The 24,671-nt window shown below is 42.3% G+C and overlaps 1 protein-coding gene and 1 pseudogene across 4 annotated transcripts in view; both read left to right on the top strand.

The window, feature by feature from the left end:
* The window catches only part of ARHGAP26 (Rho GTPase activating protein 26), a 563,256-nt gene that overhangs the window by 163,816 nt on the left and 374,769 nt on the right, over nucleotides 1–24,671 (top strand). The gene's annotated exons all lie outside the window — the stretch shown is intronic.
* Nucleotides 2,838–5,186, top strand: LOC148777063 (pancreatic progenitor cell differentiation and proliferation factor pseudogene; annotated as a pseudogene).

Here is a 24,671-nt window from a genome sequence, read left to right as displayed (position 1 = left end):
GGGTCTGAATGACTTTGACTTCGTTACTGAGTGAGACCAAGGAGAGCCTGGAAAGGCAGGGAATCTAGCCTGATATAAGCCAGACCCAAGATGAGGCATGTGGGGACCGCTTCTGTTGTTCTGAGCCTAGCTCTTTCATGCAGGAGTAAACATTTATGTTGGGGCTCTGTTAGGTGTTTTTTTTTTTTTTTTTTTTAATTGCAAACTGTTTCTCTGCTACAGGTTGCCATTGAACGGGGCTTTGACTGGATATGCTCTCAGAAATCCCCATCCTTTTCTTCTCCAGTTTGGTATTTCCACCCCACCCCATCCCACCCCTCAATTGTAAATGGCAGTAAATTTTCAGAGTCACCTCTGATTCCCTCAAAGGAAAGTCTCTCTTATGTACTTGAAGAATCATAAAAATAATAATTAAGAATGACACAACCAGGTAAGTGGTCTGTGGTGTGCATTTTGGCAAGAGTCAACATTGTAAAGCAGGGAATACTCACTGTGGTGGAGAAGAACAAGCAAAACAGGCTTAAAACCCCCATGACAAAGAGAATGGGGAGGGCTGGGGAGCAAGAGCATATTTGTGCTGGTGAAGCTGATTTTCCACTAAATGTTTATGGAAGATCTGGATACCAGATTCATTTAGAATTATCATTTCTTTCAGATGCTAGGAGGCAGCTGGGATGATTTGGGAAGAAATGAGGTGATTCCGGAGGTACCACTTAGGAAGGCTGTGGAGCCCTTTGTGCGGTTAAGTCGTATTTTGTACAGATTTCATCCCAGGTGCCTTGCTGCCTGGATATCTGTCTCTCCTTCCATTTGTTCATCATCACTGACTGTCTGTTTTGTGTGAGGCTGTATCCATACACTCATCTGTCTTCCTCCATTTGTGTATCCACCTATCCTATTATTGACTGCCTGTTACATACCAGGCACCCTCCCTGCCCTCCTTCCATCCATCTACCCATTCTCAACCTATTCATCCTCCAGCCATACAGAATTTTGGCAGTCCTCTCATGTACCAGGTGCTGTTCTAGGCTGTAGGAACCCAGAGGAAACAGGCCCATGAACAAGATTGTTTGTTGCTTTTCAGCTTTAGTGTGAGGTTGTTAATTACTGACTTACACGCCGTCACCACCATTTGTCATGCTGTGAAGACACAGACTGAGTCTACTTTTTCCTTTCTTTGTCTCTCAGACTAGTGTATCAGGTGCATAGATGCTCAATGCATAGGTTTTTGAATGAAGAACAGAATAAATGAGTGATCCATATAGTGTGGGACCCACTGTGACAGGAGTATAATCACAGCTGTGAGAAGTCACACAGAAGGCAGAATTACTCACACTGACCCCGTTTCTGGGCCGAGTAATGAAGAACGAGGGCTGGCCGAGCATGCTGCTGAGTTTGCTGTTTGTGCATTGGCTCGTGCACTCGCTGAGCTGCTCCCCCGTAGTGAGCTGTGTGGGAAGGCAGCAGGCTGTGATTGAGTATAGGATTGGCAAGGTCTCTGGCCTCTCAGAGCTGCCACACTGAGTGAGCGTGGAAAGTGCTCAGCGAGAAATCCAGGTGCCCTGGGCACGTGGCGGGGTGCAGCCTGGGCCAGTGCAGGATGGCAGGCAGGGTGTGTGTAGCTGGCAGGGGTAACAGGTGCAGTAGTGTTGGACAGGGTGAAAGCAGGCCTGTGAGGGCGCTGATCAGGAGGAAAGCCAGGACTGCCCGAGTGTGGAAAGCTGCCCTCAGTGAGGCCAGGACATATTGGAAGCGTTCCTTTTAGTGTTGTTGCAGAACCTCTAGATTTTTTTTGCAATGTGACTTAAAGGCTTCGGCTTCCTAAGAAAGGAGGTGTCTTAGCTTCCTGTGTTAACAAATTTCCATAGACCGGATGGCCTAAAGCAACAGAAATTTATTCTCTCATGGTTCTGGAGGCTAGAAATCCAAAATCAGGGCTGTGTTCCTTCTGAAGGCTCCATGGAAGGATTTTCCCGTGCCTCTTCCTGATGTCAGTGGCTTCCAGCAATCCTGGGTGGTGGTTGACTTGCAGCTCCATCGCTACACTCTTGGCCCTTCCTTCCATGTGTGTGCATGTCTTTTCTGCTTCTGAGGATACTAGTCCTTGGGTTTTCGCCCCATTCTAATCCAGTGTGACCTTGTCTCATCTAATAACAACTGCGAAGACTCTGGTTTCTAAATAATGTCATGCTCTGAGGTTCTGGGTGGACATGAACTTGGGAGACATCATTTAGCCAGCCCACTGTAGGAGGGGATATTGAAGTTGGTGTAGGTGTGTTGAGAGGCTTCTTATGGATCTTCTCATTTCTCAGGGCTTTTGGGTTGACAGGCAGGGAGACAGGTGGTGAGGACGGTGGGCCAGGAGTGGCTGGAATTTCAGTCTCTAGGGAGGGCTCCTGGCTACTGGACCCTTTTCAGCCTAAAGGAAGCTCTGAGACTATAAGAGGTGGCCCTGCTTATGCAGTCCCTGGCTCACATTCACTGTATCCTTCCTGCAGTGAGGGGACAGACGTCAGGGTCCCTTACTGGCTGTCCCCAGAGCACCTTGAGAAAGGAGGAAGTGTCCACAAGAATAAAACGGCCAGAATAATTAACAGCCCTAGCTGAATGACCTAGGGTTTTTCCAGGCTCCTTCTCTTCTCTGGGAACAGTTTCCTGCTTCTTTCTTGGAGGCGTGTTGCCAGGGACTTTCTGGGTCCAGACAGGACATCGCTTTCCTTTTTTTTCTTGTGTCCCTGCTTTCTCAGGTTCAGTGTCAGTAGCGTCCTGCCGTCCCTTGGCATTTAAACAAATGACTCAACAATGTCTTCCTATAACAGCAGTTCTTAAACTTGCTGTGATTTCCAGATTTGATTGCCAATCTGGAAATTTGATTTTCAGATCTACTTTTCAGATTAGATTCCCAGAATTTCAGATTTAAAAAGTCTGGGGTGATCTGGTTCAGGTGACCTTTCAAAGACAGATCAAGAAACACTGCCCCCGAAGTTATGTTTCTCTGTTTTCCCTCAAGTAGTACCTGGTGTGTTAGAAGGGATGGCTTCTGTATTTGCATGACACAGTTTGTCACCAGATTATATTTTTAAAGTTCTGATCTAGGTATGCTGTCTAGGTATACCGATACCAATTCTTTGCCTATCATTTGCTTGTAGGTAAGGTTTGTAGGTAACTCGATTTTAAGATCGAGTTAGTGGTACCTTGAAAACATTGTCAGACTGTTGGACAAGAAAGAGAGTAGGGCCTGCGCGTCTGGTTCGTGGAGCGGCCGTCCGCCTTTTTTTACGCAGATGGGCTCTGTGGCCTCGTGCCCCCAAGCCCACCGTCAGTGATCGGTCGCCGAGGCCCACGAGGAGTCGCCGCTGAGGTTTCCGCCAACCTCCAAGCAAGAGCATGGTGGTCATCCCCTCCAGCGGCTCACTCGTGGCCGCCCACGACCACTGCCGGTGCCGCCTGGGCTCCACTTCCAGTAACAGCTCCTGCGGAAGTGCTGATTACCCTGGGGAAGCCATCCCCCACCACCCGGGTCTCCCCAAAGCAGACCCAGGACACTGGTGGGCTAGCTTCTTCTGAGGGAAGTCCATTCTCCCGAGTGGACTCAAGGCCACGGTGCTGGAGTCCCCAGAGCACTCGGAGTCTGCCTAGACCTCCACCAGCATGATCACCTGTGACCTGGCTCGGGAAGCTGTGGGGAAGCAGCAGCCTGGCAGCCAGCCTGGCAAAACCAACTGCAGGCCCCCGTCCTGAGTGACCACCATCTAGGCTCATCAGAGCCCTCCTCCTTCCCCTGCCCTGTAGCCTGCCTCCCCCCCTCTCCCCAAGACCAAGCAGACTGCAGTCAAGGGTAGCAGTTTGGTTTTTAATATCAAAATAGCAAAACACCAAAAAGGAAGTTGAGAGAATCCCACTCTCCGCTATGTGAGCCACACGAGCGCTCCTTCCTCCCACCCCGTAATCCTGTGCCTTGCACCAAGTGGACAATAAACCCCAGGAGTGAGGGAAAAAAAAAAAGAGTAGGAAAAGTGTGTCTTCAGGGCTAAGCTAAGCCTAGGATATGGGGTTCCCATTTGATTTCGTGAGTGTAATGGAGTAAATAAAGGGATGGCTGATCTTCATTTCGGTGATCTAGCTTCTTTCTTCCCTTTCTGTAAAAAGAGGATTGCGGTTTGTCACTCTCCTGGCTCAGCTCTTAAAAAGAGTCACGTGAATTCATTTATATATTTAAAAGTGTTATTGGAGGCTTACTTACTACATACTGGAATTGTGATAGCTGCCCTAAAATCATCGGTGGTACACATTAAACAGCCATGAAAATCAAAGGAAATTACCTATCATGTAAAGGGACGGGAAAGGAAGTTGTAGGGAGGTGTGAGAGCTACCATTGGGAGAGGGTGGGGGGTGAGAAGAGGCCACTTCCCTGAGGAAGTGACCCTCCAAGCGGAATTTGAAGGGTGACAGCAGTAAGGTGGAGAGGGTTGGGCAAGGACTGTGGGCTCAGGAAACGTGCCAGGATTTGTGGCCAGAGGGGTCCAGGATCTGAGCTGGCCAGTGGGGCTGGAGGACCAAGGGAGGGCCAGGCCAGTGGTGTGTGCCCTTGAGTTGAGTGTCTCCCATCCACTTTCTAGCCAGATTTGTAGTTACTTTGAGATGAAAGGGAAGAGTTATAGCTGGGGAGGACGTGGACGGTGCAGTGACAAGATCAGATCTGCTTTTTGAAAAGATCATCCTGGACAGCTTAGCTGGGAGCGAGGGGGAGGCCGGTTGTGATGCTGCTGGCCTGGGCCCGAGCTGCTCAGAAGTGGAGCTCCTCCTCCAGGTGCTAGCTGGAGGAAAGGAGAAAGTTAACGCAGGGAGAAGAGCCATCCTGGGTGTGGTGTGCCTAGGGCTCTCGGTTTGATCTGTGGGCCTCTTGTTCATGAAGCCCAAATAAGTGCTGTTAAAGGTGTATTAAAATGTAAAGCCTTTTTTTTATGGTCTCTCTCATTGTGTCTTGCCTTTAAAAAAAATTTCTCTTTAATGCTATTTTAAAAATAGAACAATCGAAAATTTGAACTATTGATATGAATTTTACTATTCATCTTTACATTGTGCAATGCCAGTTTTAATTGTAACTATGAGATCAGTTGATTTGTATATAGAATCACGGAAATTATACAGTTTGAATTATGTATCTTATATACATATTAATTTTGTTCAGACTAGGACACTGCATGAAATGACTCAATTGTTTTCTTTTTGTAGTTTTAATTGCAATGTAATTGACATATGACATTATATTAGTTTCAAGTATACAGTGTAATAATTCAACATTTTTATATATTGCAAAATGATCATCACAATAAATGTAATTAACTCTGTCACCATGCATAGTTACAAATTTTCTTTTCCCTTGTGTTGAGAACTTTATCTAAGATGTACTTTCTTAAATACTTTAAGTATGCAGTACAGTATTTTTAAGTGTAGTAACCACGTTCTACATTACAAACCCATGACTTTATTTTATAATGGGAAATTTGTACGTTTTGACCACCTTCACCCATTTTGTCTGTCTGCCACCCGCTGCCTCTGGCAGCCACCAATCTGTTCTCTGTACTATAAGGTAGTTTTTTTGTTTTTGTTTTTAAAGATTGCACATATAAGTGAAATCACACATTATTTATCTTTCTCTGACTTATTTCACTTAGCGTGATGTTCTCAAGGTCAGTCTACGTTGCCACAAATAGCAAGATTTCATTATTTTTTATAACTGAATAATACTCCATCTCTCTTTCTCTCTTTCTCTCTCTCTCACACACACACACACACTAAACATACAGCACATCTTTATCCATTAATGGACGTTTGGGTTATTTTCACATCTAAGGTATTGTACATAATGTTGTAGAGAACAGAGAGATTAATGTATCTTTTTGCATTGCACATCTTCCTTGACTTATGATTGGGTTATATCCTGATAAACCCATTATAAGTTGAAAATGTAAGTAAAAAAATGCATATAATGGGCTTCCATGGTCGTCCAGTGGCTAAGACTCCATGTCTTCAATTCAGGGGACCCAGGTTCAATCCCTGGTCGGGGAACTAGATCTTACATGCTGCAACTAAGAGTTTGAATGCTGCAACAGAATATCCCACATGCTGCAATGAAGTTCAAAGATCCTACATGCTGCAACTAAGACCTGGCACAGCCAAATAAATAAATAATTAAAAATGCATTAATACATGTAAGCTACCAATATGATAGTTTAGTCAACCTACCTAAACATATTCAGAATGCTTACATTAGCCTACAGTTGAGCAAAATATGCAAACCCTATTTTGTAAGTGTTGAATATCTTGTGTACTTTATTGAATGTTGTATTGAATGTGAAAGACAGAATGGTGGTCAGTGTATCAGTTGTTTACTCTTGTGATTGAGTGGCTGATTGGGAGCTGGGGTTCCCTACCACTGCCCATCATCATGTGAGAGTATCATATTGCTTACTGCTAGCCTGAAAAAAGATCAAATGCAAAACTTGAAGTACAGTTCCCCCCAAGTGTGTTTTGCATGTGCACCTTTGTGAGTTGAACCATTGTAAGTCAGAGAGTGTCTGTAGTGTTTTTCTTTTTTAAAAAGTTTATTTATTTTAATTGGAGGATACTTTCTTTACAGTATTGTGGTGTTTTTTGCCATACATCGACATGAATCACCCCCTGGTGCACATGTGTTTTCTTAAGGTACATATCCAGATGGGGAATTGCTGGATGATTTGCGGACCCTTCACACTGTTTGCACAGTGGCTGCGCCAGTTTCCATTCCCACCAATACTGCATAAGTGTTTCCTTTTCTCTGTATCCTTGCCAGCACTTGTTGTTTCTTGCCTTTTTGATAACAGCTATTTTAACAGATGTGAGATAATCTTTTTGTAGTTTTGACTTGCATTTTCCTGCTGATGAGTGATGTTGAGCTTCTTTTTTATGTACCTGTTGGCTATCTGTTTGTCTTCTTTGGAAAACTGTCTATTCAGATCCTTTGCCCAATTTTAAATTGGGTTGTTCGGGCTTTTGCTGTTGACTTATGTGTATTCATTATATAGTTTGGATATTAGCCCCTCATCGAATATATGATTTGCAAATATTTTCTCCAGTTTGGTAGGTTGCCTTTTCATTTTGTTGATGGTTTCCTTTGCTGTGTAGAAGCTTTTTCATTTGATGCAGTCCTGCTTATTTTTACTTTTGTTGCCTTTGCTTTTGGTGTCAAGTTAAAAAAAATCACCTCAAAGACTAATGTTATGGAGATTACCATCTATGTTTATTCTAGGAGTTTTATAGTTTTGGGTTTTATATTCAAGTCTTCAAGTCATTTTGAGTTAATTTTTGTGTATGGGGTAAGAGAGTGGGCTAGTTTCATTCTTTTGCATGTAGCTGTCCAGTTTTCCAAGCACCATTTACTGAAGAAGCTGTCCTTTCCCCAGCTCCTATTTTGTAAATTAATTGACTGTATATTATGGGTTTATCCTAGGCTGTCTCTTCTGTTTTAGTGATCTGTTTTATGTCAGTACCACATTGTCTTGAATGCTATAGCTTTGTAATATAGTTTGAAATCTGAGAGCATGATGCCTCCATCTTTGTTCTTTCTTGTTCTTTCTGAAGGTTGCTTTGGTTATTTGGGGTCTTTTTGTTCCATACAAATTTTAGTGTTGTTCTATTTCGGTGGAAAGTGCCCTAACAGAGCCGTTTTTGTTATTTCACTTTTTGATACTTGCACATTCCACTAACAGCCTCTCTCTTTGGGTTACTGATGAATGAAGAAGGATTGAAAGGAAATGTGACTCTGGGTTGCTTCATCCTTTACTGTCCAGTGTTGTCGTGGTCAGCATATGTAGTCCACTTATCTCGGGAAATAACATGAATAAAAATGGCTATTGCAGGGTTGCTTAGTCATTCATATTTCTAGAACGCTCTTTCTTCCTTTTGCATTTCAGAAGTTCTGGTCTGAAGGGAAAGCTTAGCCTCTCAGGCTGTCAGTATTCCTGCTTATTCAGTTGTAGACATCACAGGCATAGCTTGTACCCACTCTTAGTCTGGCTCAACTCCAACATGTTGTGGGTCTACCAGAATCCTTTATTGAAGGGGCATCACACCTTGTGTACATGGGGCCAAGAGGAACCCTGGTGGACCCACGTGACAGTCATGTTGTAGCTCTTGCCTCAGCTCATATGCATGCTCCACCATCACACCAGACTTCACTTGTAAAACTCGATGGTGAAAATTTAAAAGATGAAAATTTAAGAATCTGAAAATGGTGACAGGAGAGCATTAAACCAGGCAGGCCCTTCTGGGTGTGGGTCCTTGAAGGAGGTTGCACACCCCAGAAGCACTTTAGGTACTCTCTCTCCTAGGGTACCTGTGGGCCTGTATCCCAGATTCAGTGGCGTCTGTGTCAGATTTATTATTTGCAGGCTCAGAGAAGATTAACCGGGCAGAGCCTGTATTGGCAGCTGCAGCCTTGCCTAGTCCAAGAGTATTTGGCTCCCCAGGCACTAAAGGCAGCTACCACTTCTTTGGGAAGCCAGGTTTTGGATGGGTTTCTAGGCAATCAACTGACGAACTGGCATTCGTCAGTTCCAGGTGCCATGAGCTGGGTCTGTGCAAATCAGGTCCTAAACAGAGCAACTTTCCTAGTGGATTGTGTGGGCTTCACAGTAGAAGATGTGATTGAGAACATTTTTGGGAAAAGGCTCAGTGTTTGGAATTTGTGATTTTTAAATTGAATTGTGGTATTCCCTCCTTTCATCTCTACTGTCACTTAGATTTCTTCCACTATGAGCTTTGATTTCCTGCTTTGGAGACATTTGTAAATCTTCTGTCAAGAGTCAGAATTTCCGGCTTGCTCCTTGGAGCCCCACCTTTGTGACCTGGAGAGGTTTGCATTTTCGGTACTGGAATGAGATGTTCCGAAGGCTCAGGTGGTAGGAGTTTTCAAACTCCTGCATGTATAAAAACTTCTGGGGAGCCCAGGTTCCTGGACCCTAGCCCCGAAGTTGAACTCAGGTGGCTGGTGTGGGCTCCCTGGGAGAATCCGCCACAGGTGATGTCCCATCATATTTTTGACAAACAGTAGTCTTTTTGGTCCCTCAAATTCTGTGATGGTGTGGGGAGAGGTGGGTACTCTGAGAACTAGATGAAGCCTAATTTTGTATGTGGACTGGAGGACGGAGCTGGGGAGGGGACAGTTGGGGAAGGAGGCAGGGAATCAGGTTCAGTGGGGAACCTGTGAGGCAGAATGGTGCCCACCTGGGCCTCCCTGCTTGGTCTGGTGGCACAGCCTCCCGTGAGGGCAGCAAGGAAATGGTTCATTAAACGGGATAAAAGAAAGTGAAACTAACTTCTGAGAACATTATTAGGTGTGGCTATGTTCAGAATTGCTAGATACATTTTTTTTTTCCCTTCAGGAAATGTTAATTTAATCCAGGAGCAACAGGCAGATTTTCCCTTTTTATTTGAACTTTTTTGGTGCTGAGGAGTGGTCATCTTGCTTCCTGTGGTGTTAGTGAGGAGGAGAGTCTGAGTTGTGCTGAGGGACTAGGTGGATCCTGTTTAGAGGATAGTAATGTGGGAAGTCAGCTGGGTAGTGGGTGTAAAGGTGGGTGGAAGGAGACCGAGTGGCTTGGTTGTCCTTTCATCTTTACCCCAAAATAAATCAGCCTGGCATTTTATTATGTTACTGCGTAAAACTCTACACTACAGATACCTGTCATTTATTGCCCGTTGCTTAGCCAGGCCGGGTGCTAAGTGCTTCTGAGCATCATTTGTTTCCTCACAGAAATCCCCAGAGGCAGCTTTCTTTCTTCTTAGTTTCATACAGGTGGAAACTCAGTACTGAGGCCATGGAGGGGGCTGAAGTGGGCTTTTGAACCCTGCAAGTTTGTTCCCTTACCCACTGTTCTTGGCTTATAAGGCTGATGGATAGCCTTGTTTTATTCACTGTGCCTTGTCTTGCCTTAACTACTCTTAAACTATTATAGTTCTTGATGAGAACCACTGGTGATGTAGCAGATTTTGTGTTTCACTTCCAGGTGTTGCTGCCCAGGACTTTCTGAGTTAGTAACAGTTAAATGGACGTTATTTAACTGTTCAGTTCAGTTCAGTTCAGTTCAGTCGCTCAGTCGTGTCCGACTCTCTGCGACCCCATGAATCACAGCACGCCAGGCCTCCCTGTCCATCACCAACTCCCGTAGTACACTCAAACCCATGTCCACAGAGTCGGTGATGCCATCCAGCCATCTCATTCTCGGTCGTCGCCTTCTCCTCCCGCCCCCAACCTTTCCCAGCATCAGAGTCTTTTCCAGTGAGTCAACCCGTCGCATGAGGTGGCCAAAGTATTGGAGTTTCAGCTTTAGCATCAGTCCCTCCAATGAACATCCAGGATTGATCTCCTTTAGAATGGACTGGTTGGATCTCCTTGCAGTATAAGGGACTCTCAAGAGTCTTCTCCAACACCACAGTTCAAAAGCATCGATTCTTCGGCGATCAGCCTTCTTCACAGTCCAACTCTCACATCCATACATGACCACAGAAAAAACCATAGCCTTGACTAGACGGACCTTGGTTGGCAAAGTAATGTCTCTGCTTTTTAATATACTATCTAGGTTGGTCATAACTTTCTTTCCAAGGAGCAAGCGTCTTTTGATTTCATGGCTGCAATCAGCATCTGCAGTGATTTTGGAGCCCAAAAATATAAAGTCTGACACTGTTTCCACTGTTTTTCCATCTATTTCCCATGAAGTGATGGGACCAGATGCCATGATCTTTGTTTTCTGAATGTTGAGCTTCAAGCCAACCTTTTCACTCTCCTCTTTTACTTTCATCAAGAGGCTTTTGAGTTCTTCTTCACTTTCTGCCATAAGGGTAGTGTCATCTGCATATCTGAGGTTATTGATATTTCTCCCAGCAATCTTGATTCCAGTTTGTGCTTCTTCCAGCCCAGCGTTCCTCATGATGTACTCTGCATATAAGTTAAATAAGCAAGGTGACAATATACAACCTTGACATACTCCTTTTCCTATTTGGAACCAGTCTGTTGTTCCATGTCCAGTTCTAACTGTTGCTTCCTGACCTGCATACAGGTTTCTCAAGAGGCAGGTCAGGTGGTCTGGTATTCCCATCTCTTTCAGAATGTTCCACAGTTTATTGTGATCCACACAGTCAACTGTTACTTAACCCTAATTCTTTAGGCTTGGTTTTTGGTTTGTTGTTGTTGTTTTTTCCTTCTGTCCTTTGCTGGAGAAGATTTGAAGGTTACAAGGAGGTGTTGGACCTTGGCTTCCCTTTTCCTACCTTTCAAGTGACATTCTTGCTTGCCTGAATTTGTTCAGAAAAGACATGATTGCCCAAACCCTGGAACAGGCAGGTCTGATGGTGTGGGAAGATGGTAAATTATAAAACTTACAGATGTTGTATTTTCCCTTCCCTTTTCTAACTCCAATCTAAAGACCTTGGAGGCAGAAGGTCTGCATCCCATGATGAGCTGGAAATCCAATACCACCCCTAATTTAGTATTCTGCAGTTGTTCTCTTTTTTACCTAAGAGCTTTACAAGTCCTCTGCTGAATCTCTTAGAAACCTTTTCTGAGGGAGCAATATTTGTTTCCTTTGATTATATACGTGAAGGAGGCACGGAGAGAAGACAGTTGCTTGCTGACTCCCTGGTAGAAGTGGTGGCACTCAGATCTGCAGCTTTTTGACCACGTTCTAGATTCACATCTGGGTGATGGCTGTGTCTATGTGGACCTGGGACAGGCAGGGTGGCCCTGCTCCAGTTTCTCATCAGCTCAGTTTTTCTGGCTCCCTGTGCTGTCTTCGTTTTATTGGCAAGGCCTCTCTTTTACTTATAAACCTCTTCCAAGAAGGTCTGGCTTTCACTGTAAATTTACGACCATAAATTTTGAGATGGTACACGTCACCCTCTTAATCTAATTGAGCCAGCACATCATTGTGAAGACATCATTTTATTTGAGGGGTATTAGTTGCTATGGTTATTTGCTGAGACCAACAGAATCTGTGTTCTCTCAATTGGATTTTTGGAAATGGCTGTCTGAGAATGACAGAGGTGTGCGTTGCTGGAGGAATATCGAGCAAATATCCTCACCATTAAAATGATTTTTTTTTTTAAGGCACAGAAAAAAATACTTTGGGTGGAGTTTTAAAGCTGGAAGGCCTTAGGGATCAAGTGGTTCATTCTCCAGGTTTTGAAATGAGTTTCCTAAGGCCAAGCATGTTAAGTAACTCTCCCCAGGTTCACATACATGATTGGTGGATGAGCAAGGATTCAGCCCATTTCTGGTTGTTGTTTTAGATTTTGTTCTGTTTCTGTTACAGTTTAAGTTCTCCTAAGTAATCGATGCTTTTGAACTGTGGTGCTGGAGAAGATTCTGGAGAGTCCCTTGGACTGCAAGGAGATCCAACCAGTCCATTCTAAAGGAGATCAGTCCTGGGTGTTCATTGGAAGGACTGATGCTAAAGCTGAAACTCCAATACTTTGGCCACTTCATGCTACGAGTTGACTCACTGGAAAAGAGTCTGATGCTGGGAGGGATTGGGGGTAGGAGGAGACGGGGACGACAGAGAATGAGATGGCTGGATGGCATCACCGACTCGATGGACATGAGTTTGAGTGAACTCCGGGAGTTGGTGATGGACAGGGAGGCCTGGCGTGCTGTGGTTCATAGGGTCACAAAGAGTCGGACACGACTGAGCGACTGAACTGAACTGAACTGAAGTAATCCATTCTTCCAATATATAGATTTTGAGGTCCTGTATACCTTAAGCACTGTCCTGGAAGGATAAAGACACTGTGATCTTTTATTTCAGAGTCTCGGGTGGGAATCACAACCCTTGCCTTGGAGAGTGTAGTGCTTGGACCGGCAGCCCTGGCATCATCTGAAAATTTAGAAATGCAGTCTCAGATTCCCAGGCATACTGAACCAGAATCGGCATTTTGATAAGGTCCTCTGGTGTGTATTAAAATTTGAGAAGCTCTGCTCTAAGTAGGGAGAATGTTCTAGAAACAAAAGCTAAATCTTGAGGCCCAACCTGGGCTCATTTGTCCCTCCACCAGTTTGTTCCTCTGCTCCTTCTTGAGCCTCATGCAGTGGTGCTGACCAGGGGACACTCACCCAGCCTGCACTCTAGCTCCGTCTCATTCTGGCCTCTCCTGGTTTTCTGTGTACTGCTCTGACTCACTCTTCCCGCAGATCCTTTGTTTTGACTTGTGTGGTCTCTTCTTCACATCCCCCTCCCACTCTTTTCTAAAACATGCCTGTTTTAGGGGCAAAGCACAAATGTCAGCTTCTCAGAAAGCTAGGCACTGCAAGCCTGTGAACCCCCCAAATCCCATTTATCTTAGATGTCGTGTTAGCATGCTCACCCTTTTATCTGTTTCATCTGGGACTGGCCTTCTTCCCCAGGCAATTGACAGAAAGGGTTTGATGATACCACTCTTTCCCCAGTACATTTAAAAGGTACCACTTGAGGTTAAAAAGCTCAAGAAGAAACCCATACTGCTTTGAGTTATAGTTCAGTTTAAAAAAAAATACTGTTACTTAGTCCAGGATTTTTCCTTTGCTTTCAGCTCTGAAGGGTGAAAGGAAACTTTTAATTTGTGGATGCATTGGGGTTTTCTAAGCATCTGAGGAAAACCCTTATGATCTCGAATGTGTTTTTCATAGTTCACCAGAATGAGGTTATTTGATTAGTTTGGTGAATCAGTGAGGCAAAAATTTCTTAATTCTTACTCTAATTAAGATTCTCCTTCTGTTAATTCTCTTATCTTTAACCTGCAAGTAAACTGTGGTGTTGGAGAAGACTCTTGAGAGTCCCTTATACTGCAAGGAGATCCAACCAGTCCATTCTAAAGGAGATCAATCCTGGATGTTCATTGGAGGGACTGATGCTAAAGCTGAAACTCCAATACTTTGGCCACCTCATGCGACAGGTTGACTCACTGGAAAAGACTCTGATGCTGGGAAAGGTTGGGGGCGGGAGGAGAAGGGGACGACCGAGAGTGAGATGGCTGGATGGCATCACCGACTCTGTGGACATGAGTTTGAGTGAACTCCGGGAGTTGGTGATGGACAGGGAGGCCTGGCGTGCTGTGATTCATGGGGTCGCGGAGAGTCAGACACGACTGAGCGACTGAACTGAACTGAACTGAACTGAAACTTCCACTCAGCCAGTGCTTGTGAGCATCCAAGTTGCCAGCATATAATATCTAAGGTCTGCCCTGTGCTTTGCTGTTTCATAACTTGTTTTCTTGGAGAAGGAAAAGGCAACCCACTCCAGTATTCTTGCCTAGAGAATTCCGTGGACAGAGGAGCCTGGTGGGCTGCTGTCCATGGGGTTGCACAGCGTCGGACAGGACTGAAGCGACTTAGCATGCATGCGTGCATTGGAGAAGGAAATGGCAACCCACTCCAGTATTCTTGCCTGGAGAATCCCAGGGACGGAGGAGCCTGGTGGGAGGCTGTCTATGGGGTCTCATAGAGTCGGACGTGACTGAGGCGACTTAGCAGCAGCAGCAGCAACATGTTTTCTTCCTTCCTTCCTTCCTCCCTACTTCCCTCCCCACTTTCTTTCTTTCCTTTCTCCCTCCCACCTTTCCCATGACAATCCTGTGAGGTACATCCTATCCTCATAATTACATGAACATTTGGAAAGGTTGAGTAATTTGTTCAAAGTCAGACAGCTGGTAATTGGCAGATCCAGGGTTTGAACCCTTGTTTGTGGAGTCCATGTACTTCATAGTCTTCTGAATTGCCCTTGACTTTGCTCTGTGTGTATGTGTACATTTGTACTTGGATGGCCTGGAAATACCCTTTTTTCCCTTTCACTTGATTAGTCCCTCTCAAAATAGATTTCTTTGTTTTAACTAAGCAAACCATCACTCTTTCCTTGAGTGAGTTTTTCCTGTGCTGAACTGCTGTCTTATAAGATCTTGGGACATTTTAAATGTAATTGTTCTGAATCCTGTACCTCTGTGTTTTGGTTCTGTTTTGTGTCAGGGCTAAGCAATTCAAATTTAGGGCTGGAGTCTTTAGGGGTTGAGTTTTCATCTGTTGATCTAAAACAAATAGGCTGCCAGTTATTTTTCCAGCAAAAATGGGATTGTCAGGATCAACAAAGAACTGCAGTGTGAGTTCTACAACCATGGTGAGCCACGTGTGAGTCCCTTGCCCAGGAAGGAGAGACAAACTCTTTTAAAGAGGGAAAAAGGAAGTTGGGAGGACTATAGTAAACAAAGAGTCCATTGGAGAAATCGGGTGTTTAAAGTATAGTGGCTTTTCATCAGCTGAGTGGTATCAGTGTCTCATTGGATGAGCTCTTGCCAACTAGAAGAGGAAGTCTTGCTACTTCCTCTTGGACTCTGCTATCATTGTAGGGTGTGAGAGCTCTCCCTTCCAGCCTCCCAACTCTTATTTTAATTGAGGTTTTTTAAATTAATTTTTCCATTTCCTCCTTTTGATTAGGAGCCTTCTCTGAAAGCATCATTGGTAAGAGTTAGGTGTTCTTGTTTTTCAGCTTTTTGTCCCTTGGTGCCAGGAAGGACCTTTTCTGAGTGTAGTGTCCCACGTTGGAGCGAAAATACACAGAAACCTGCTGAGATTACATCTAAAAGTAGCTCTCAGGTTCTTTTATCTAAAGTCCATATGTTATTAATATCCTAGTCATTGGATATCATCTGAAATAATTAGGTTATCATCAAAGGTTTGACAGACAAACTTCTGTAAGCTTGATCCAGGTATCTTAGAAAGGCTGTCTCATCAGATGTTGTCTGCTTCAGTTCTGAGGAATCTTTCCATTCAAGTTACCAAATGATGTGCAGATCTGGTTTGGTTTGCTGCTTTGTTTAGCTGTGTTATGTAAATACAAGAGTCTATTCCCTGGATTTTGGCTACAGAAAGGTTGGTTAGTAGTATCTGATAGGGTCCTTTCTAGGGAAGTTGAAGAGAGTCTTTCTGGAGGTGTCTTTTCCAGTCATGGAATCTCCAGGTTGCAAGGTGTGATGCTTAGGGTATTCATCTCCTAAGAGCGCTCTGTGAAAAGATTGCTCTACCAAAATGGTTATTTTGATAGAAGCAGTAAGACGTTTGCAATATTGGAGTACTTCTCCTTTTATCATTTGTGAGTTAAAAGAATGATGAATCAAATGCATTGAACATCTTGTGACTGTCTTAAAGGGTTCCAGAAAGGGTGGATCTGAGATTTAGAAGGATCGATGGCAGAGCTTTTTGCAAAGGTATTTGGAGGGCCTCTATCCTCCAGTTTTGCCAGTTGAGTCTTTTTCTTCTTAATTTTTTGAATTATGAAAGTATAATAACTCATCTATAGGAGACTTGGAAAATATAGAACAAAGTTGCAAATAGTTGCGGTAGTTGTTGCAATTAGTTTTTTAAAATAGATAAATTAAGATTTTTAGTTGGAGTTTTAACTTCAAACACTCAAAAATTAATAGAACGAACAGACAGAAAAGTAGAAGGATACAGTAGACCCCAAAAGCACTATGAACCAATTCAACATAATTAAGATTTATTCAGTTTTCACATAACAGCAGGATACAAATTCTATTCAAGTTCTCATAGACTCTAAACCAGGAGACAATGGATCATACCCAGAGACATAAAACTGACAAAAATTTCATGGTCTAAAGGTATTAAGATGATTGGATGCATCACTGACTCAATAGACATGAATTTGAGTGAACTCTGGGAGATAGTGAAGAACAGGGAAGCCTAGCATTCTGCAGCCCATGGGGTTTCAAAGAGTCATACACGATTTAGTGACTGAAACAACAAAAGGTATTGAAATCATACAGAGTCTGTTCTCTTATCACTGTGGAATTATGTTAGAAATTAATATCAAAAGATATTTGAAAATAACTCACATATTTTCAAGTGGAATGTGACATTTACCAAAGAGATCTTTGACTTAGCCATTGAAAGCCTCAATGAAGTTAAAAGACTGAAAAAACACAGAGGGTGATTGCAGAGCAGAAAGCATTTAAATGAGAAATTAATATCAAAGATATTTTAAAGAAAGCCCATGTATTCAGAAATTAGATGTCCACTTTTAAATGATGAGTGTATCTAAGAAGCCATAATAAGGGAAACTAGAAAATATTTGTAACAAAATAAAAAGAGAATTTATCAGAATTTGTTGCATGCAGTTGAAGCTACTCAGTACAATTAAATAAAATCTGGAATCTTAAATAAGGTATGAAAAATAATGGATGCTAGCATAAAATTCTGTGTAATTTGAACAAAATCTATACTTTAGTTAATAATACTGTATCACATGCTAATTTCCTGTTTGTTTTACAACATAGTATTTCTTTATATTCTCAGAATTAGAAGTTTCAGGCCTCATTCAGATTATTTTTTTAAAAATCACTAAAATAATAAGCTATTTAGACTTTTAGTAGTAATGCCAGATGCCAGAATAAATGGAACTAATACCAAAGTTTTGAGTGAATATTAATTAGAAATCTAGCATTCTATTCATACTTAGTCAAACAAATGGAAACAAAACGTCATAAATCTTTTAGTTAAGCAAAAAATCATGTTTTCTAAAATGTAGATTATAAATATTATATATATGTATACCTAAACTTTTTCTACTATATTTGGTAAAGGCATGAGAAATAATAACAACAAAAAGAGTTGGAGAAATTGGAAAACATAAAATAAATGAAACGAGAACCTTAACTATAAAATAGAAAAAGTGAAACAACTAGATCGAAGTAAAAAATCATCATATAGTCCAGTTGTTTTTAAACATGGGTGTTATTAGAATCACATCTGGATTTTTGGAGGAAAAAACAATACCTGGGTATTTGTATTAAAAAAAATTCCAAGATAATTCTACTGTGTATCTGGATTTTAAAAAGTGGTTGCAGATTTTTCTGTTATATGATAGTTTTAGTAATATAGAATTCTATTATTTTCGGTTGACCAATCATGATACAATGGTATTAAAATGAATAAGAGTTACATAATCACAATAACAAAAGATAATAGCAATCAATAGCCAGAAAAAAAAAGATAATTACAGTAATTATGAAAATATGATTAACCTAACAATATAAAATATAAAATAATTGCATACAATATGGGGGGTTAAGTAGAGTGAGGTAATAAGTGGAAGTACATACATGCAAATATTTTCATTCACCTAGCCAGTCTGTATCTTTTGATTGATGCATTTAATCCATTTAATTTAAATGTGATTATTGATATGTATGATACTATTAACATTTTATTAATTGTTTTGGATTTACTTTTGTAGGTCTTTTCCTTCTTTTGTGTTTCTTACTTAGAGAAGTTCCTTTAGCATTTACTGGTTTGGTGGTCTGAATTCTCTTAAATTTTTTCTTGTCTGGAAAGCTTTTAGTTTCTGCATCAAATCTGAATGAGGGTCTTGCTGAGTAGTGTATTTTTGGTTGTAGGTTCTTCCTTTTCATTGCTTTATATATATCATCTCATTCCTTTCTGAGTTGCAGACTTTCTGTTGAGAAATCAGCTGATAACCTGATGGGAGTTCCCTTGTATGTTTTTTGTCGTTTTTTCCCTTGTTGCTTTTTAATATTTTATCTTTGTCTTTAATTTTTCTCAGTTTGATTATTATGTGTTGGTGTGTTCCTCCTTGGGTTTATCCTGCCTGGGACTCTCTGTGCTTCCTGGACTTGGTTGACTATTCCCTTTCCCTGTTAGGGACATTTTCAGCTATTATCTCTTCAAATATTTTCATGGGTTCTTTCTCTCTTTCTCCTCCTCCTTCTGGGACCTGTATAATGCAAATTGTTGGTGCGTTTACTGTTGTCCCAGAGGTCTCTTAGGCTATCTTCTTTTTTTTTTTTTTCATTCTTTTTTCTATATTCTGTTTTGTGGCAGTGATTTCAACCATCTGTCTTCCAGGTCACGTATCTGTTCTTCTGCCTCAGTTATTTTGCTCTCGATTCCTTCCAGTGTATTATTCATCTCTGTTTGTTCTTTAGTTCTTCTGGGTCTTTGGTAAACATTTCTTGCATTTTCTCCATTCCTTTCCAAGATCCTGGATCATCTTCACTATCAATGTCCTGAATTCTTTTTCTGGAAGGTTGCCTGTGTACACTTCACTTAGGTTTTGTTTTTTTTTTTTCCCGACGTTTTATCTTGTCCCTTCATCTGGGACATAATTCTCTATATTTTCATATTGATTAACTTTCTGTGATGTGGTTTTTGTTCTGGTGGCTATGGGATTGTAGTTCTTGCTTCTTTTATCTGCCCTCTGGTGGATGAGGCAAAGAGGTTTATGCAAACTTTCTGATGGGAGGGGCTGACAGTGGGAGAAACTGGGTCTTGCTCTGGTGGGCAGTGCTCAGTAAAAACTTTAATCTGATTGTCTGCTGATGGGTGAGGCTACACTTCCTTCCTGTTAGTTGTTTGACTTGCAGCAGTCCAGCCCCAGGGTCTATGTGCTTTATGTAGGGTTAATGGTGTCCTCCAAGAGGGCTTATGCCAAGGGGATACCTCCCAGGACTGCAGATGCCAGTGCCTCTGTCCCTGTGGCAAGCCATTGCTGACTCGTGCCTCCACAGGAGACCCTCCAACACTGGCAGGGAGGTCTGGTTCGGTCTCCTATAGGATCACTACTCCTTTTCCCTGGGTCCTGGTATACACTCGACCAGGGTATGTTTGTGCCCTCCAAGAATGGAGTCTCTGTTTTCGCCAGTCCTGTAATCAAATCCAGCTGACCTTCAATGTTATATTCCCTGGGGATTTTAGTCCCTTTGATGGATCATCAGGCTGTGAAGCCTGACGTGGGCCTCAGAACCTTCATAACAGTGGGAGAACTTCTTTGGTATTATTATTCTCTAATTTGTGGGTCATCTACCCTGTGGGTGTGGGATTTGGTTTTATCATGATTGCAGCTTCTCCTTTGTCTCTGAACGTGGAGTCTCTCTGTTTTTGGTGGGTTGAAACATCCTCCTGTCAATGGTTGTTCCACAGCTAGTTGCAATTTTGGTGCTCTCTCAAGAGGAGATGAGCACATGTTCTTCTGTTCCACCATCTTGAAGCAGTCTTGCCAGTTGAGTCTTAATGTCATTAGTGCATTCGACTAAAACAGAGAATTGAGGGTGGTAAGTTCAGTAAAGTGTAATTAAATTGGCCAGATAGCACAGATTTGTTGAAGTACTTGACCAATAAAGTAGGTTCCATGATCATTATGAAGACTGAGAGTAGTTCTCCAAGTAGGGACAATCTTTTCCAAAAGGACTCTAGCCACAGAAGAGGCTGTCTGCAAGGGGAAACTTCATTCAGTCCAACGTGAAAACATACAATGACCAAAATATATTTATATCAACAAGAGGGAGGAAGTTTGTATGAAATCTATTTGCCATATCTTGAATGACCTGTTAGGCAGTTTAAAATATCAGAGAGTGGTATCCAGCTTTCTCTAGGTTGTACTTTGGACAAGTGGGACAAGTGAGGTAGGCACTTTAAGCAGTCTTGTTAACGTTTCCTGCCAATATTGATTCACAAATGCTGCAATTTTATTAGTAGACCAATGGCTGAATGGATGTGCAGTGGTGAGTGGGAATTTTAGAGTCTCCAATATGACTGGGTTGTTATTTGGTATGAACTAGCACCATATCTTTTTAAGCAAACAAACAATTGTTGAATTTTTAAATCTTGTTTTTCCTTTTTTGAGTCCAGTTATTATGCTGCTGTAGCCAGCTTTTCTAAATTCTTATTTGGGGAAAAATTTATTTGAACCATGACAGAGGTTTGGCTATTCTTGATTTCTTTTAGAGCAGCATTTCTTCTAGAAAAGTCAGAGAAGTGATTTCCCTTAGCTTCTAGAGAATTGGGCTTCCCTGGTGGCTCAGACGGTAAAGAATGTGCTTACAATGCAGGAGACCTGGGTTTGATCACTGGGTCGGGAAGATACCCTGGAGGAGGGCATGACAATTCACTTCAGTATTCTTACTTGGAGAATTAAATGGACAGAGGAGCCTGGTGACTGAGTAACTTTCACTTTCACTTTTCCAGAGAATCAAGCTTAGAATGCTTTGGGATCTTAATAACTATCAAGTGGTGGGTTAAAGTATCACATCCAATAATTCCTGTATACATGGGCCATTTTAAATTTTATTTCTGCTGAAAGTAAGGAAACCGTGTTGCTTCTGCAACATTCCAAAATCATGAGCTGCTCTGAAAAGCATATCTGCTGTCAGTATAAATATTGGCAGTTTTGCCCTCAGCTAAAGTATCAGCCTGTGTAGGAGTGTGTAATTCAGCCTGTTGAGCTGCAGTGGCCATAGGTTAAGATGCTGCCTCAACGTATTAAAAGGAGTTACGATATCATATCCAGCCCAGTATTCACCATTGTCATCTTTTAAATAAGAACCATCAGTGAACCATGAGAAGTCAACCTTACCCAAAGGAATTTACTGCAGAATATCAGTCAACAGGTGATCTCACAGAGTCAGGAGGTGATCTGCCAGCATTGAGCAGTTGTGAAGGACTTTTTTTCCGTGACAGAGGGGAGAAGAGTAACTAGATTAAATGTATTATAATGTAATATTGTAGTTAAGTGAGGAGCAGTTAACAAAAGGACTTCATAGGAGGTAAGGTGACTGAGAAAAATTGAGTGTGATGCAAATTCAGTAGGGCTTCTAGTACACGAAGTAGAGAAATTGTTAAAGGACATCCCACAGTGATACTCTTATTGGCCTTAACCAAAAGGGTAATGGCAGTTTTGGCTCTAAGGCAAGAAGATTTTTCCCAGTTGCTGGCTCTAATACCATATGGTTCGTGGTGGTCCCCATGTTTTTGGGTGAGTACTCCAAGGACATTCCCTTCCATTCATTTTCCTATACAAAAAGGAAAAAGGCATTCTGATAATTGGACTGCCCAAGGGCAGATGGGTTAACCAAATTCTCCTTCAGTGCTTTAAAGGCTGTGTGGATGAGTTCTTATAAAATTAAGCCAAGGTGGTAGTTCTTTACTAAATCACATAGAAGTTTGGCCATAAGAGAGAAATTTGGAATCAGCAGCAGCAGCAGCAGCAACTAGCCTGAGAAACCCTTGCAGTTGGTGCATAGTTTTGGGTTTTGGGAAACTTAAGACACTTTGAATCCTATCTGGATCTAGGTGGAACCTTTGTTCTTATATCCTTTCCGTTCCGTCGCTCAGTCGTGTCCGACTCTTTGCGACCCCGTGGACTGTAGCCTACCAGGCTTCTCCATCCATGGGATTCTCCAGGCAAGAATACTGGAGTGGGTTACCGTTTCCTTCTCCAGGGGATCTTCCCGACCCAGGGATCGAACCCAGGTCTCCCGCATTGGAGGCAGACGCTTTAACCTCTGAGCCACTGTTCTTATGTCAGTTACCTTAAATATTGAACCTGGGTTTTGGTAAACTACAGTTTTTCCTTGTTGACCTTATGTCCCTTTAAGGCTAAATGCTTTAGCAAGTGGATGTTAACTTCCTGTGAGGAGGCTTGAGAAGAATAAAGAAGTAAGTCATCAACATATAGCAGCAAAGTAGAACCTCCCAAGAACTTTTTATCATCCAAATCAGCCTTCAGTGTTTGTGAGAAATGAATTTTTGAGGCATTACTTTTAAGATGAATTCTTTTTTATTCTCAAGTGAAGGCAAAGTGGTGTTGGCTAACTTTGGCTGGAATACTAAAGAATGCTCTGCGTTGATCAATTCCAACACAGAATTTGCTTCCATGGAAATAAATGTTAGTAATATATGAGGGATGCGATGAGTTGACTCACTGGAAAAGACTCTGATGCTGGGAAAGGTTGGGGGCGGGAGGAGAAGGGGACGACAGAGAGATGGCTAGATGGCATCACCGACTCTGTGGACATGAGTTTGAGTGAACTCCGGGAGTTGGTGATGGACAGGGAGGCCTGGCGTGCTGTGATTCATGGGGTCACGGAGAGTTGGACACAACTGAGTGACTGAACTGAACCGAACTGAACTGAAGAACAACAAGGTGTCAAGAGGTAATGTTTCTTACTTAGAGATCCTGGACAAACCTCCATACACGGCCCTTAGATTTTCTTACTAGCAAAATAAGAGTATTACAAGAAGTAGTGTCAAGGGCAAGGACTTTCAGTCTTCTGTTATGGGCTTTGTACCTTGAAGGACTTCTTATACAGTATTGATTAATTCTGGGGAGAGATTTTGAGGGATCTGTTTGAATCTTGATAGGAGGTGCATTATGAATTTTGCCAATATCATTTTGGAGATTTTGCACATAAGGTTGGTTGCTGCTTCAATAGAAACAGATGATCCGTGTTTCCAGACCCTACTGTAGTGTTGTCAGAAATGTAGCAAATAGAAGACCTCAGTGGGTCATTTAATTCACCTGGTTGGTTGCTTTGATGACTGCTGTTAAGTTCTAGAGTTATTTTCCCCTTTTAGGAGAAAGAAATTTTGGCATGATACTTTTCTAAGAAGCCTAAACTTATTAAATGGATGGGGCAGAGGAACTGCAGAGAAAAAGGTATTTATCTCTCAAAGAGTCTACACAAAAGAGGGTAGACTCAAAACAGGAATCTCTGAGGTTTATCGGAGATCCCCACTATTTAGATTGATTTTGTGTCCTGAGGCAGGGGTTGTTTTGTTATAGTGGGGTTGAGTACCAAGAGTATAGCCCCAGTGTCAAGACTAGAAGAGATTCATCCATAATCTGGGAAAATGTTTCTCCAAGCCGATAAAGAGGGAGGATTGGAAAGAGCCTCTATAGTTCCTTGGAGTTCTGCAGTTGAGAATTGGGAGGACATTGGAAAGGCTGGTTAGACAACAGAAGGTACCTGAAACATTAAAATTTATAATCTCTTTTCCAACATCCTGGCCCTTTGTAATAATAGAAACTAGGAAGGTTTGGAGGAGAAGGCAATGGCAAGCCACTCCAGTACTCTTGCCTAAAAAATCCCATGGATGGAGGAGCCTGGTAGGCTGCAGTCCGTGGGGTCGCTATGGGTTGGACACGACTGAGCGACTTCACTTTCACTTTTCACTTTCACACATTGGAGAAGGAAATGGCAGCCCACTCCAGTGTTCTTGCCTGGAGAATCCCAGGGATGGGGGAACCTGGTGGGCTTCCGTCTATGGGGTCACACAGAGTCGGACACGACTGAAGTGACTTAGCAGCAGCAGCAGCAGGAAGGTTTGGGCTTCATTTTGAGAACTTAATTTGCTGTAGTTAAAGATTAAGAATTATAGCAGTCTTTTAGGTGACTCACCCACAGTGTGAGAGAGCTGGTTTGCCAGATTAACTAAATCTGGAGTGGACATGGTTTCCCATTCTATCCTGGTCCTTTTTAATAGAAGGGAAAGGTCTCGGTTCAGCCCATTAGTAAACACAGAGCTAAAAGCTATACAAATAGAATCAATATCTGAAGGAAGACCAGAATTTCTTTTAAAAATATCATTGTCAATTGTACTACTTATGAACAGGCTCATCAGATTTTTTGTTTGAATGCCTGAATTTTGTTTCTGTCAACAGACTTTGGAAAAGCCCTAGGGGATTGCCTGATGAAGTTGCCTAGTGATTTTGCCTGAGTCTGTTAATAACAGAAATCAGTGGGCTGGTCTCCCAGTTGTAATCCTAGAGACCTTCAGGATTTTTCCCATTAGCAGTTTT

The sequence above is a fragment of the Moschus berezovskii genome, chromosome 8, assembly GCF_049115385.1.
Source record: "Moschus berezovskii isolate FMDL1 chromosome 8, NW_MosBer_1.0, whole genome shotgun sequence".
Taxonomy (NCBI): Eukaryota; Metazoa; Chordata; class Mammalia; order Artiodactyla; family Moschidae; genus Moschus; species Moschus berezovskii.
Note: the sequence above shows the minus strand (reverse complement) of the source record. Positions and strands in the feature narration are given on the sequence as shown.